General features: G+C 39.9%; 1 protein-coding gene across 4 annotated transcripts in view; it reads left to right on the top strand.

Moving 5' to 3' along the window:
- The first annotated feature begins 3,374 nt into the window (after nt 1–3,374).
- The window catches only part of LOC113802922 (glycerophosphocholine cholinephosphodiesterase ENPP6), a 22,070-nt gene continuing 12,944 nt past the window's right edge, over nt 3,375–12,500 (top strand). For 2 of the 4 annotated variants that reach the window (XM_070136492.1, XM_070136491.1), the window contains exon 1: nt 6,214–6,296. The gene's annotated coding sequence lies outside the window, so the exon portion shown is untranslated. Of the gene's footprint in view, nt 3,486–6,213; nt 6,297–12,500 lie in introns of those variants that run through there. The other 2 variants (XM_070136489.1, XM_070136490.1) reach the window with 2 other exon arrangements.

The following is a 12,500-nucleotide window of genomic DNA, read 5'->3' as shown; positions in this document are numbered from 1 at the left end:
CAGCAATTATGGTGAATAGATGTCATCACTAATATCATTATTATTATATTTGTTATGATTTCTTTATTCGTCAAAGTAAATGAAGGCTGTAAATATCGTTTTAATGATTGGTATTATCACCACTAGGATTATGAATACTATTATCATCGCTTTCATTATAAATATCTCGAATATTGCATCTTATCATCATCTTTATCACCATCTTCTCCATCGTTTTTATCTCCATCATTTTATCCCCATCATCACCATCATTTTATCACCATCATCTCCATCATTTTATCTCCATCATCGTTATCATTTTATCATCATCATCTTTATCACCACCATCTCCATCATCTTTATCATCATCATCTTTATCACCATTATATCATTTTATCACCATTATGTTATTACCACCATCTCCGTCATTTCATTACCATCATCATTATCCTATTTATCGCTATGAACCCCATCATCTCTATCATATTAATCCCCTTCACCATCATTTTTACCGCCTTCATCCCCACCATTCATACCTTTTGGCAATATCATCATACTGATCCTTATAACATTGGCAGATTAAAGTGCTAAAGTGTGCTTACTCATCATTTTCACACTTAACTTCCAGTCACGATACAACCTTCATTTGAAGTTGTTGTTTTTCGGTAAAAAATAAACAAACAAACGGGATAAGCCTATATGGGATTATTATGTAACTTCGATTCCATATATATATATATATATATATATATATATATATATATATATATATATATATATATATAATTGCAGGGTGGTTTATAATGGCTTTGATACTGAGTGTAATTAATTTTGTATATGATGAATAATTTATCCTGAGTTTATGTGGTTTAATTATTTGTTAGACTGAGTTTATGTGCTTTAATTCTTTATATATTTTCATTTTTTATATCTGGTGAGGTTTAATTTCATTGATTTATATCTTTTCATATCTACTGTCGTCTTTTGCAATGTTTGTGAATGTCTGATCAGGTTTTATCGATAATCTCTATGACAATAACATCTCATTTAGTATATTCTATGAAAGTATTGAAACCAGAAGGATGATTTTGAAGAGCAATGACAACAATGATAATGATGTGATAACAGAAAAAAAATAACAACCATACTAAACAATGATGTTAAGCATAGTAATAATATGATAATTATAATGATACTAACAGAACAAATAAATGGTCAATACAACGGAAATCCAGATGATATGAAGATAACAAGGATGATAACCATGATGAGGATAACAATAACATCAAGAGAAGTGGTTCTCGTAGGAGTAATGATACTTATGATGATGGTAATGGCTACAGCAACAATAATTATGATAATGTGATTATGATCAATGATGATGATGATAAAGATGATGATGGTGATGATGATGATGATGATGATGATGATGATGGTGATGATGATGATGAGGAGGAGGAGGAGGATAGTAATAATAATAATAATAATAATAATAATAATAATAATAATAACAATAATAATGATAATCATAATCATAATAACAATTATAATAATAATAATAATGATAGTAATAATTATTATTATCATTATTATTATCATTATTATCATAGTAATGATAATAATAATAATAATAACAGTTATAATAATGTAGATAATAACACTATCAATAATGATAATAATGATGATGACAACAAAAACAACACCAGCAACAACAACAACAACAACAACAACAACAATAATAATAATAATAATAATAATAATAATAATTATTATTATTATTATTATTATTATTATTATTATAATGATAACAGTAATGATAACAATAACAACAATACTACTCCTAACGATAATAAATAAAGAATAGTAATAACAATAATAATGAGAACAATAAAGAAAATACTGCGGATATTGATGATGGCAATAATAATGATGATACTAATAACAATATTGATAATAATGATAACAATAATGATGAAAATAATGATAACAATAATGATAACAACAATGATGATGATGATGATAATGATGATGATAATAATAATGATTATGATTATAATAAAAACAATTGCATTGATAATGACAGTATGCTAATGTTAACACTAATAATAACATTTTTATAGCACTAGTGGCAATACTAGTACTAATATTAATGATAACAATAATACTGATAATATTGATAATATTGACAAAGACAGCAACAATAATAATTAGAAGAGCAGTGATATCAAAAATAATCATAACCGTATTTTGCAACAATAATGCTACTATTTGTGATTATGATGATGACGTATAAGGATTATCATTATCAATATCCTTATTATTATTATTATTATTACTATTATCATTATTATTATTATTATTATCATTATTATTATTATTATTATTATTATTATTATTATTACTATTATTACTATTATTATTATCATTATCATCATTGCCATTATTATTATCATTGTTATTATTATTCTTATTATTGTAAGCTATCTAAAGAACCACACTGAAAAAATGATGACACTAACAATTATCATTTATAGTTTCCATAACAAATTATTATATCTTAATCAACAATAAAACAGCAACGCAGATGCAGTAGTTTTGATTATGGTGGTGATTTAAAAATTATATAATAATGATAGTAATCATAATTATAATAATGACGTTAATACAATTTCAACTACAGCAGCATCGGAAATCGTAATGATTGCAGCAGCATTGCCTGTGGCAGAAGACATGCTGACTAACACATTGTTTCTCTTTTTCTTTTCTTTCTTTTCTTTTTTTTTTGTTGCGAAGGCCCTGCGGTGCAACTCAGGGTACAATTATACGCAATGCTGCTTGTTCTCACTTTTTATGGAAAGTTATGCTATAACCCACCATTCGTATATTTCATTCATTTCATTCTTTGAAAATTACTACGGAAATTATGGAATATCACTAAATGAATTAGAGTAAAGGACGGAAATGCGTTGTATTCCAACCTTTATAGCATGGCTTCCACTGCTTAACCTCAGTTCTCAGGATTCCAGGCCAAAAACGCTGCCAGACGTACGTGCTTTTGTTTGTGGAATGCTTTCAGTATGAAGAACTGTGCAATTGGCAAGTGATTTTTTTATGATTACATTATATTTTATTCAAAGAGGGGTTAGTTGGTAAGTTCTTTTGATAAAAAAATATATGATTTTTAAAGTATTTTAGCAGTTCATACCGGTTTCTATTGGCGTTCGAAGTATATGATTTTTCTCATAGAGTATGCTATTCACAACAATTAGCTCTCAATAATCTATAATTCCGAATTCTTCAGTTTCTCGTACAAAGACTTGAAAAGGGAAAGAGAGTTCCGATAAGCACAAAAGCAAAGAAAGTGCTAGGGACGCTCCGGTACAACACGTTGGGCCCTTTGTGGAGGTGGGTTGGTTACTGAACTCGCTCTGTGCCGGCAGTGTCCAGAACACGTATCAGGAGGTAGCTGAGACAAAAGAAGAATCTCGGGTACTTCAGTCGGAAAGGTATGTGTCCCTCTCGTGAAAAGAACTTAAAGTTTGTCCTTTACAATATGCACAGTGGTTGATGAAGTTGTGTTTCTCTCCTGTGACAAGATTATTAGATCATGGTTTGGGATTTGTGTCGCAGGCAGTGAGGCTGGAAAATACCTTGTGTAGTTTACGCTTGTAAAATGTTAATGCCAGATCGCTATCATAATCCTCTTTTACATACCTTTTATTAATTTTATATCATCTATCTATTTTTTTAACAATAATTCTTCAGCAGCTGATAAGTACAATACTGAATGATGAGAAATGTGATTCTATAAACGTTCCATGGAGTTTACGCGTTGGGCACGTTCCCCAAATCTTATCTCCATCTGCCAACCTGTACGCCGTTCCACCTCCTCCCACAGTGTACGTTACACAAACACACCCTCGCCCACATGCTCCTCATTGCCCCCCAAAACTTCCCCACTGTTGTCAGTCTTCCCCCTCGCTCTCCTCTCGGCCCGGACCGACATACCACGGAGGGAGGCGTCGCGAGGGGGTAAGGAGGTCGCCCCTTGGGTTTGACCTCTCCAAGGGAAGACCTGAGCTTCGGGTTTCTTTCCCCGGGTACTGTCCAGGGCGGGTAACCTGAGGAGGGGGCTGATAGGACTTCTTGAAATCCTATTTGTTTTTATTGGTTTGTTTTCTCTTCATTTTTGGGGTTTTCTTTTGTTCTGTTGGGTGTTTGCTTGCGTGTGTGTTCGTATCCGTTGAGAGAATGTGTGAGTGGGATGTATATGTATTGAACTTTGTGTGTGTGTGTGTGTGTGAGTGAGTGTATGTGTGTGTGTGTGTGTGAGTGAGTGTATGTGTGTGTGTGTGTGTGTGTGTGTGTGCAAGCGCCACCCCAGATGTGAGCGTCTGCGTGCGTACGAGAGCGAGGTTGAGTGTGCAAGCCGAGCGCCGTTCCTCCCGACGCTTCCTCCCTCTCAGCAGGTCATCTTCCCTGCCCTTCCCCTCCCCCCCCCAATTATCTCCCCCACCGCTAAGTCATCCCAGCTCCCCGCCGCCCGATCGATTACGCCCTCGAGATGCACCTCGAACACGGCGGAGATGAAGCCGGGCTGCCGTCTAGGCCTCGAGTCGCCCGCCTCGCCGGCCCTCAAGTATTCATGTGTTTTCGGTGGCCCTCGGAGTCGGTCCTCGGCGCCGGGGATGTTTTGGGCCGAGGACCGACGGGTCTCTCCTCGCTCCCCTCCTCGCCCTCCTTTATTGCTTCATTTCTCTTCGCCTGCGTGCCTTATCCGTTAATTTGACAGAGCCTCTGCCGCCGTGGACTTGCTCGCGTTGTGTAAGTGTGTGGTTACAAGTGTCTGTGCTTGTGTGCGCGCCCGCGGCCCCTCGCCGCCAAACTGGTTGAGGGCGTGTAAAAAATTGCGTAACTTCGGAGGCGCTTTTGGCCGAGAATTTTGCACCGAGGAGTATGTGGACACGCACGCACATGCATATATATATATATATATATATATATATATATATATATATATATATATATATATGTATATATATATGTATGTTTGTGTGTGTGTGTGTGTGTGTGTGTGTGTGTGTGTGTGTGTGTGTGTGTGTGTGCATAAATATATTTACATTTGAGTGTGCGTGTGTATGTGCGTATTCATGTGTGTATGTATTTACCCGCAAGCACGATCTCTCAGTGATGTAATCGTATGTGAAACTGTTCAAGCTTCCAGTAAAAACTGAAAATATTGAGTTGATTTCCAGTGCCGAGTCGACCTTGAAAGTGCATCCGTGTATTGATCGACACAATATCGATTAATAGTTTCTTTAATTCGACATTTTGAAGCAGATTTCAGAAGTGAGTGTGTTCTTTTTTAAGAGTAACGGTTAAATATGGTAAGTTTTAAAAATTCAAACGGCTAACTGTTTTAAAAATTTGAATAGATAAAAAAAATATCGGCTATTAAAAGCAAATATGCTTAAAGATGATGTTAAGGTTTATATGGAACTTTTTTTTTTTTTTTTTTTTTTTTTTGGCGGGGGTTGTCGTAAACCGTAATTTAAAAATTGTTCCCTATTTCCGGTGTTCGAATTTCGGAGTGTATTGCGTCTTAGAAGATTTTTTTTTATTATGTTTTCCTTCGTGATCAAGATACATGTGAGAAAAGGAAGAAAATTAGCAGAGAATATTGGATTTTTTGACCAAGTGCGTTTCCCTCTTGTTTGTTCAGCTTAGTACACGGAATTTTGTGTATTACGTTACTAGAAGTATCTGTACATCTTTTTCTTCAGAATCACATAACAATACGCGTTAAATGAATGGAACTGAATATAATGGTAATAATAATAGTAAGAGTAATAATGAAATAATAGAATACATTCGTATCCTCCACCACTGCCATTCACAAAGAAGGCATGATGACTTCTGTATCTGTATTTTTTTCAGAATTACATCACAACACATGTTAGATAAGTGAAAGAATCAAATGAAATACTTAGTTCAAACAGTATGAGCTCAAATAAGAGAAAGAAAGAAAGAAAAAAGCATCCTTATTCTGTAACACCGATAATAGAATAAAAGCGTTATTATAACGTTATCCCAAATTAAATGAATCCGCAAATGAAAGACATTAGCCAAACAAATAATTAGATAATAAATAAATAGTTTAAAATAATAAATGAATAGCTTTAAATAGTACAAAATTTAATACATAAATCAAGTCAAAAAGAATATACATCCGTATCCTCCACCGACGATATTCTCGGAGACCGCCTCATCGAAACAGCTGAGTTGCAGGTTCCGTCCATCACTAGTTACACGAGGAGGTGAAATTCTCATTGTTACGTGCAGTAGTCGTTAATGTACTGCAGCTGACCGGATGGTAGACGTTGGAATTTAAGTATCTATTGGTATGTCGTGGTTTCCGGTGTCAGGGATGGGGGCGATCTCGGCGGTCCTCGGAAACCTCCTTTGTTCCTGCTGGTTTATCTCTGTTTTTTTGTTGTTGTTTTTGCTTGTGATTGATTTGTTTGATTGGTTTGTGGTATTGGTTATATGTTTTTAGATTGTTGGTTTATTGAATTGTTTTTTTAAGATTTTCAGATTTTATTTTCTTTTTTTTTTTTTTTTTTTGGGGGGGGGTGATTTTATGTTTTAGATATAGGCCTAATTACTTTTTAGATATGTAAGACAGAAATCTGTATTTGTGTCTTAAAAAATCATGTTCTTCATTATCCATACGTTTTCTTCGATATTTTAACTTTTTTTTACGTAAGAAAACGGTTAGTAAGTGAAGCGACAAACAGTAGAGCATAATTTTATATAAGTATTTATATATTTTATATTGTTATTGTTATCTTATTTGTTTATTGGAAATATTAAGGACTTCGTCGTTATTTTATATTCTCGTTTAATTGCCTTTGCGTTTTTTATTGCTTTTGTTCGTGTTATTACTATGGTTTGTTATTTTAATTTCGTCATTATAATTCGTTGCTTTTGTAGCTGCAATAACATTGTTATTGTTCAAAATATTTACTATTCTTAGCGTTATTTTATTACAACTTGAATTGCCTTTCCCTGTTTTTGGGATTTTATGATTGTTTCCATTAGTATGTGATTATTCAAAAGTGTTATTGCTATTCTCCAACATGTTATATCACGGAATCCTCCAGCCGGACGGGAGCCACACCTGCCCTTACGTAAACACGGGCGCCGATGGGACAGGCCTTGATTTGTGGACATTGGGAGGCGGTTAAATAAGTCAGTACTTTGCTGTTGCGGTCTGCTGCTCAGGGGGCTGGTTGTGAAGACACGCACACGCACGCACACGCATATGTATACGTATACGCACGCACGCACGCACTCACACGCGCTCACACATACACTCCCATATACAGGCATGTCCATTCACACACTCACACGCTCTCACACACATACACACTCAATCACTCACTCACTCTCACTCTCACTCAATCACCCACTCTCGCTCTCACTTACACACACAACACACACACACACACACATATACTCTCTCTCACTCACTCTCTCATTCATTCATTGATTCATTCACTCACACACACACACACACACACACACACACACACACACACACACACACACACACACACACACACACACACACACACACACACACACACACACACACACACACTCTCTCTCACACACACACACATTCACACATTGATTCACACACACACACACACACACACACACACACAAACACACACACACACACACTCACCCACTCACTCACTCACTCACTCACTCACTCACTCACTCACTCACTGCTCGCTCACTCTTCCTCACTCACTCACCACCACTCGCTCACCACCACCACCACTGCCACTCACTCACTCTCTCTCTCTCTCACTCACTCACTCACTCACTCACTCACTCACTCACTCACCCACTCACTCACTCACTCACACTCACTCACCACTCACTCACCACCACCACTCACTCGCTCACTCACTCACTCACTCACTCACTCACTCACTCACTCACACACAGACACACGCACACATACACACATTCACGCACACACATACCCACAAGCAAACAAGCACACAAACAAACAAACACATAAACAAACACATTTACACTCATCCACACAGAACACCGAAAGGAAAATAATCTGCAAATGTCGTGTATTCATGAATGTGTTCGCTCAGTCATCAACAAAAATACATATGGAAATTACATACAACGTGTTTTGTTTTTGGTGAACGTTGGTGACAAAAACAGGAAAATCAGTTGTTAAAAGTTTATGCATGCTATGATAACGAGGGTCTTGTTTATTATATTGAGGGAGGGAGGGAGAGGAGGGGGGGAGGTAAGGGAGAGGGGGAGAGTGGGGGAAGGGAGAGGGAGTGAGAGGGGGAAGGGAGAGGGAGTGGGGAAGGACAGGGAGAGAGTGGGGAAGGGAGAGGAGTGACAGGGGGAAGGGAAAGGAAAGAGAGGGGAAGGGACAGGGGAGAGTGAGTGGGGAAGGGAGAGAGACAGGGGGAAGGGAAAGGAAAGAGAGGGGGGAAGGGACAGGGAGAGAGTGGGGGAAGGGAGAGAGACAGGGGGGAAGGGAAAGGAAAGAGGAGGGGGAAGGGACAGGGAGAGGGGGAAGTGGAGAGAGACAGGGGGGAAGGGAAAGGAAAGGAGGGGGAAGGGACAGGGAGAGAGGGAAGGAGAGAGGGAGGGAAGGGAAAGGAAAGAGAGGGGGAAGGGACAGGAGAGGGGGAAGGGAAAGGAAAGAGGGGGAAGGGAGAGAGAGAGAGGGGGGAAGGGAAAGGAAAGAGAGGGGGAAGGGAGAGGGAAAGAGAGAGGGGGAAGGGAGGGAGAGGGAAATTGAGGGGATGAAGGGGGAGGGAAAAAGAAGGATAAGAGGAGAGAGGCGGAGGAAAGAAAGATGCAAAGATGAAGAGTGGGATAGAGACAGACAGATAAAGACAAGAGAAGCGAGAGCGAGAGGAAGGCGCCTCGGCCAGGTCGAAGCCGCCGTCTTCACCCGTCCCTTGCTGAGAGGCCGGGGTAGGGGGCGGGGAGGGGGGGGGGGTGGAGGCAAGGAGGCGACCTGCATCAGAATCACTTCGAGCAACTGAGGCGAAATCTTGGTCTTGTGGCCTGTTGAAGATGATTGGGGTTTTATTTATTTTATTTATTTTTCCTTCTTCATTTGTCTGTGTTTTCCCTTTCTTTATTGTGGTTTTCTTTTGTGTTTGTTTCGTGTTTTCCTTCTCTTTTTCTCTAATTCGTTATGTTTTTTTATTCTCTCTCTCTCTTTCTCTCTCTCTCTCTCTCTCTCTCCTCTCTCTTTTTCTCTCTCTGTCTCTCTCTCTCTCTCTCTCTCTCTCTCTCTCTCTCTCTCTCTCTACTCTCTCTCATTCTTACTCCCTCACTCTCACTCTCTCTCTGTCACCTCACTCTCACTCTCTCTCACTCTCACTCTCACTCTCACTCTCACTCTCACTCTCTCTCTCTCTCTATCTATCAGTCTGTCTATCTATCTATCTATCTATCTATCTATCTATCTATCTATCTATATATATATATATATATATATATATATATGTATATATCTGTATATATATATATATATATATATATTTATATGTATATATATGTATATATATATATATATATATATATTTATTTATATATTTATATATTTATATATTTATATATATATACATTTATTTATATATATATCTATCTATCTATCTATATATATATATATATATATATATATTACTTTATCTTTTTACTATCATCATTGTTATTATTTTTTACCTCCGCATTATCCTCATCTCCTCTCGCCTCATTTTCTCCTTTCCGAATCTTTCATCATTTTACTTGTAAAACCGTCCCCCCTTGTCCTCCAAGCAGCGCCCTCACCGCGCCCGCAAACCGAAGCTGTTGTGTAACCATAAACCTCATCCTCACCCTCACCCTCACCCTCACCCCTCACACCTCACCCTCGCACCCTATCTCACCCTGACGCTGTAGTAGGGACGCCCCCCACCCTACACCCTCTCCCTCCACCCCGGCCCCTCACCCTACACCCTCTCCCTCCACCCCGGCCCCTCACCCTAACGGTGTTTAACCTCATTTTCTCCCTTTGTCTCCCTTCTCTTTCTCTCTCCCTCTCCCTCTCTCTCTCTCTCGACCCCCTCTCCCATCTCCCTCTCTCCCTCCCCCCCCTTTTATGAAACAATATGTCACTCGCACATGCATTGTGACAGCGGATGCAACGGCCGGCAGGTGTCGGGTGACTTCCGATGCGCCCTCCACCTGTCGCTCACTCGCTGCCCCTCCTCTTTCTCCTCTTTCTCCTCCTTCTCTTTCTCCATCCCCTCCTCCTCCTCCTCCTCTTTCCTCCTCTTTCTTCTCCTCCACTCCCTCTTTCTCCTCCTCCTCTTCTTTCCTTTCTCCTTCCCCCTCCTCTTTCTCCTTCCCCTCCTCCTCCTCCACTCCCTACTTCTCCTCCTCCACTCCTCCTCCTCCTCCCTCCTCCTCCTCCTCCTCTTCTTGTTCCTCTTTCTGCCTTCCCCTCCTCCTCCTCCTCCACTCCCTCTTTGTTCTCTTTCTCTTCTTTTTCCTCTTTCTCCTTCCCCTCCTCCTCCTCCTCCTCCTCCTCCTCCTCCACTCCCTCTTTCTCCTCTTCCTCTTCCTCCTCCTCCTCCTTCCCATCTTTCTCCTCCCTTCTCTTCTTGCTCCTCTTTCTTCATCCCCCCTCCTCCTCCTCTTTCTGTTTCTCCTCTTTCTCTTCTTTTTCCTCTTTCTCCTCCTCTTCCTATTTCTCCTCCTTCTCTTTTCCATCTCCACCTCCTTCTCCTATTACTCCTCCTTCTCTTTTCCATCTCCTCCTCCTCCTTCCTCCTTTCCTATGTCTTTATTTTTTTTCTTTTGCTTTTAATATCGTTCCGTACTTATTCTGCTGGGATGTGGAGAGCGGTTATCATCATTATTATTATTTTTATTATTCGTTTTACTCCTCGCTCCTTTCCTCTGTCCTTATTCTGTTTTTTCTTATTCTTTTATTTTCTCTCATTTAATATCATCCCATATTTATTCTACTGGTTTATTGAGAGCTGTTTTTATTATTATTTTTTATTATTCGTTTCACATTTTAGCGTTTATGCCTTGACAAGAAGAAAAAAAAGTGTAATGTGAAAGTCCCCTTTTTTGTCGGTCAGTTTTTTTTTATTATTATATTTGGTACAATTTCATAACGGTTGTGTTAAACGGTATCCGCTGGTAACAACATGGAGGATACTAATTACTTTTTTCATAATTACCATTTTCATTATCGGAGATATTTCGTTTTAAATGCTACAGAAGAAAGAAAGAAAAATACAGAACTTTGATTTTTTTTTTTTTTTTTTTTATTGTTCAAGGGAAGTTTAGATTCTGTTCGGTGGGCCTCCCTGACGCGGCATACAAATCCGGTGAACGAGAGTCTCCGGCGCCTTTCCCTGGCTCCTGACCCCTCCCTCCCTTCCTTCCTTCCTCTCTCCCCTCTCCCCTCTCTCTGTCTCTCTCTCTCTTTCTCTCTCTCCCCTCCCTCCCTCCTTGTCCTCCTTCCCCTCTCCCTCTCCTCCTTCCTCTCTCTCTCTCCCCTCTCTCTGTCTCTCTCTCTCTCTCTTTCTCTCTCTCCCCTCTCTCCTCCCTCCCTCCCTCCTCCCTCCCTCTCTTCCCTCCTTCCCTCTCCTCCCTCCCTCCTTCCCTCTCTCTCCCTTCCTCTCTCTCTCTCTCTCTATCTATCTCTCTCTCCCTCTCTCTCTCTCTCTCTCTCTCTCTCTCTCTCTCTCTCTCTCTCTCTCTCTCTCTCTCCCTCCCTCTCTCTCTCTCTCTCTCTCTCTCTCTCTCTCTCTCTCTCTCTCTCTCTCTCTCTCTCTCTCTCTCTCTCTCTCTCTCTCTTTCTCTCTCTCCCCTCCCTCCCTCCCCCTTTCCCTCCCTCTCTCCCCCTTTCCCTCCCTCCCTCTCTCCCCCTTTCCCTCCCTCCTCTCTGCTCCCTCCCTCCCTCCCTCTCTGCCTCCCTCCCTCTCTGCCTCCCTCCCTCCCTCCCTCCATCCCTCCCTCCCTCCATCCCCTACCCCACCCCACCCCTGTCACTTTCAGTCACTCTTCAGAATACCGATTACTCCGCTGACAAAGCTATATTTATATCTATTTGTTGATGTTTTTGGTGTATTGCGAAATCCAGACAGCTGGGATTTTATGAGGGTATGAGGGAAGGAGTGGTGGGGAGGAGCGGGGGGGGAGAGGGGGGGAAAGAGTGGTAGGGAAGAGGAGGAGGGGGGGGGGGAGGTAGTCTTGTGTTAGGATCTAAAAGAAGAAAATAAATTTATTCGTTTGTTGGAGCCTGTTGTAACGACTTGCATTCCGGCTCACTTGCGATGCGAACGAACTTTCCAAAGATTATTTTGTTTTAGATAAATAACGAGTATGTGATCCTTTTATTTTTATTCGTAGGAGTGTGTTTGGAGATATTTCAATACGTATTCGTTAACGAGGAA

This window comes from Penaeus vannamei, chromosome 22 (genome assembly GCF_042767895.1).
Source record: "Penaeus vannamei isolate JL-2024 chromosome 22, ASM4276789v1, whole genome shotgun sequence".
NCBI lineage: Eukaryota > Metazoa > Arthropoda > Malacostraca > Decapoda > Penaeidae > Penaeus > Penaeus vannamei.
This window is presented reverse-complemented; position numbering and strand designations above follow the sequence as displayed.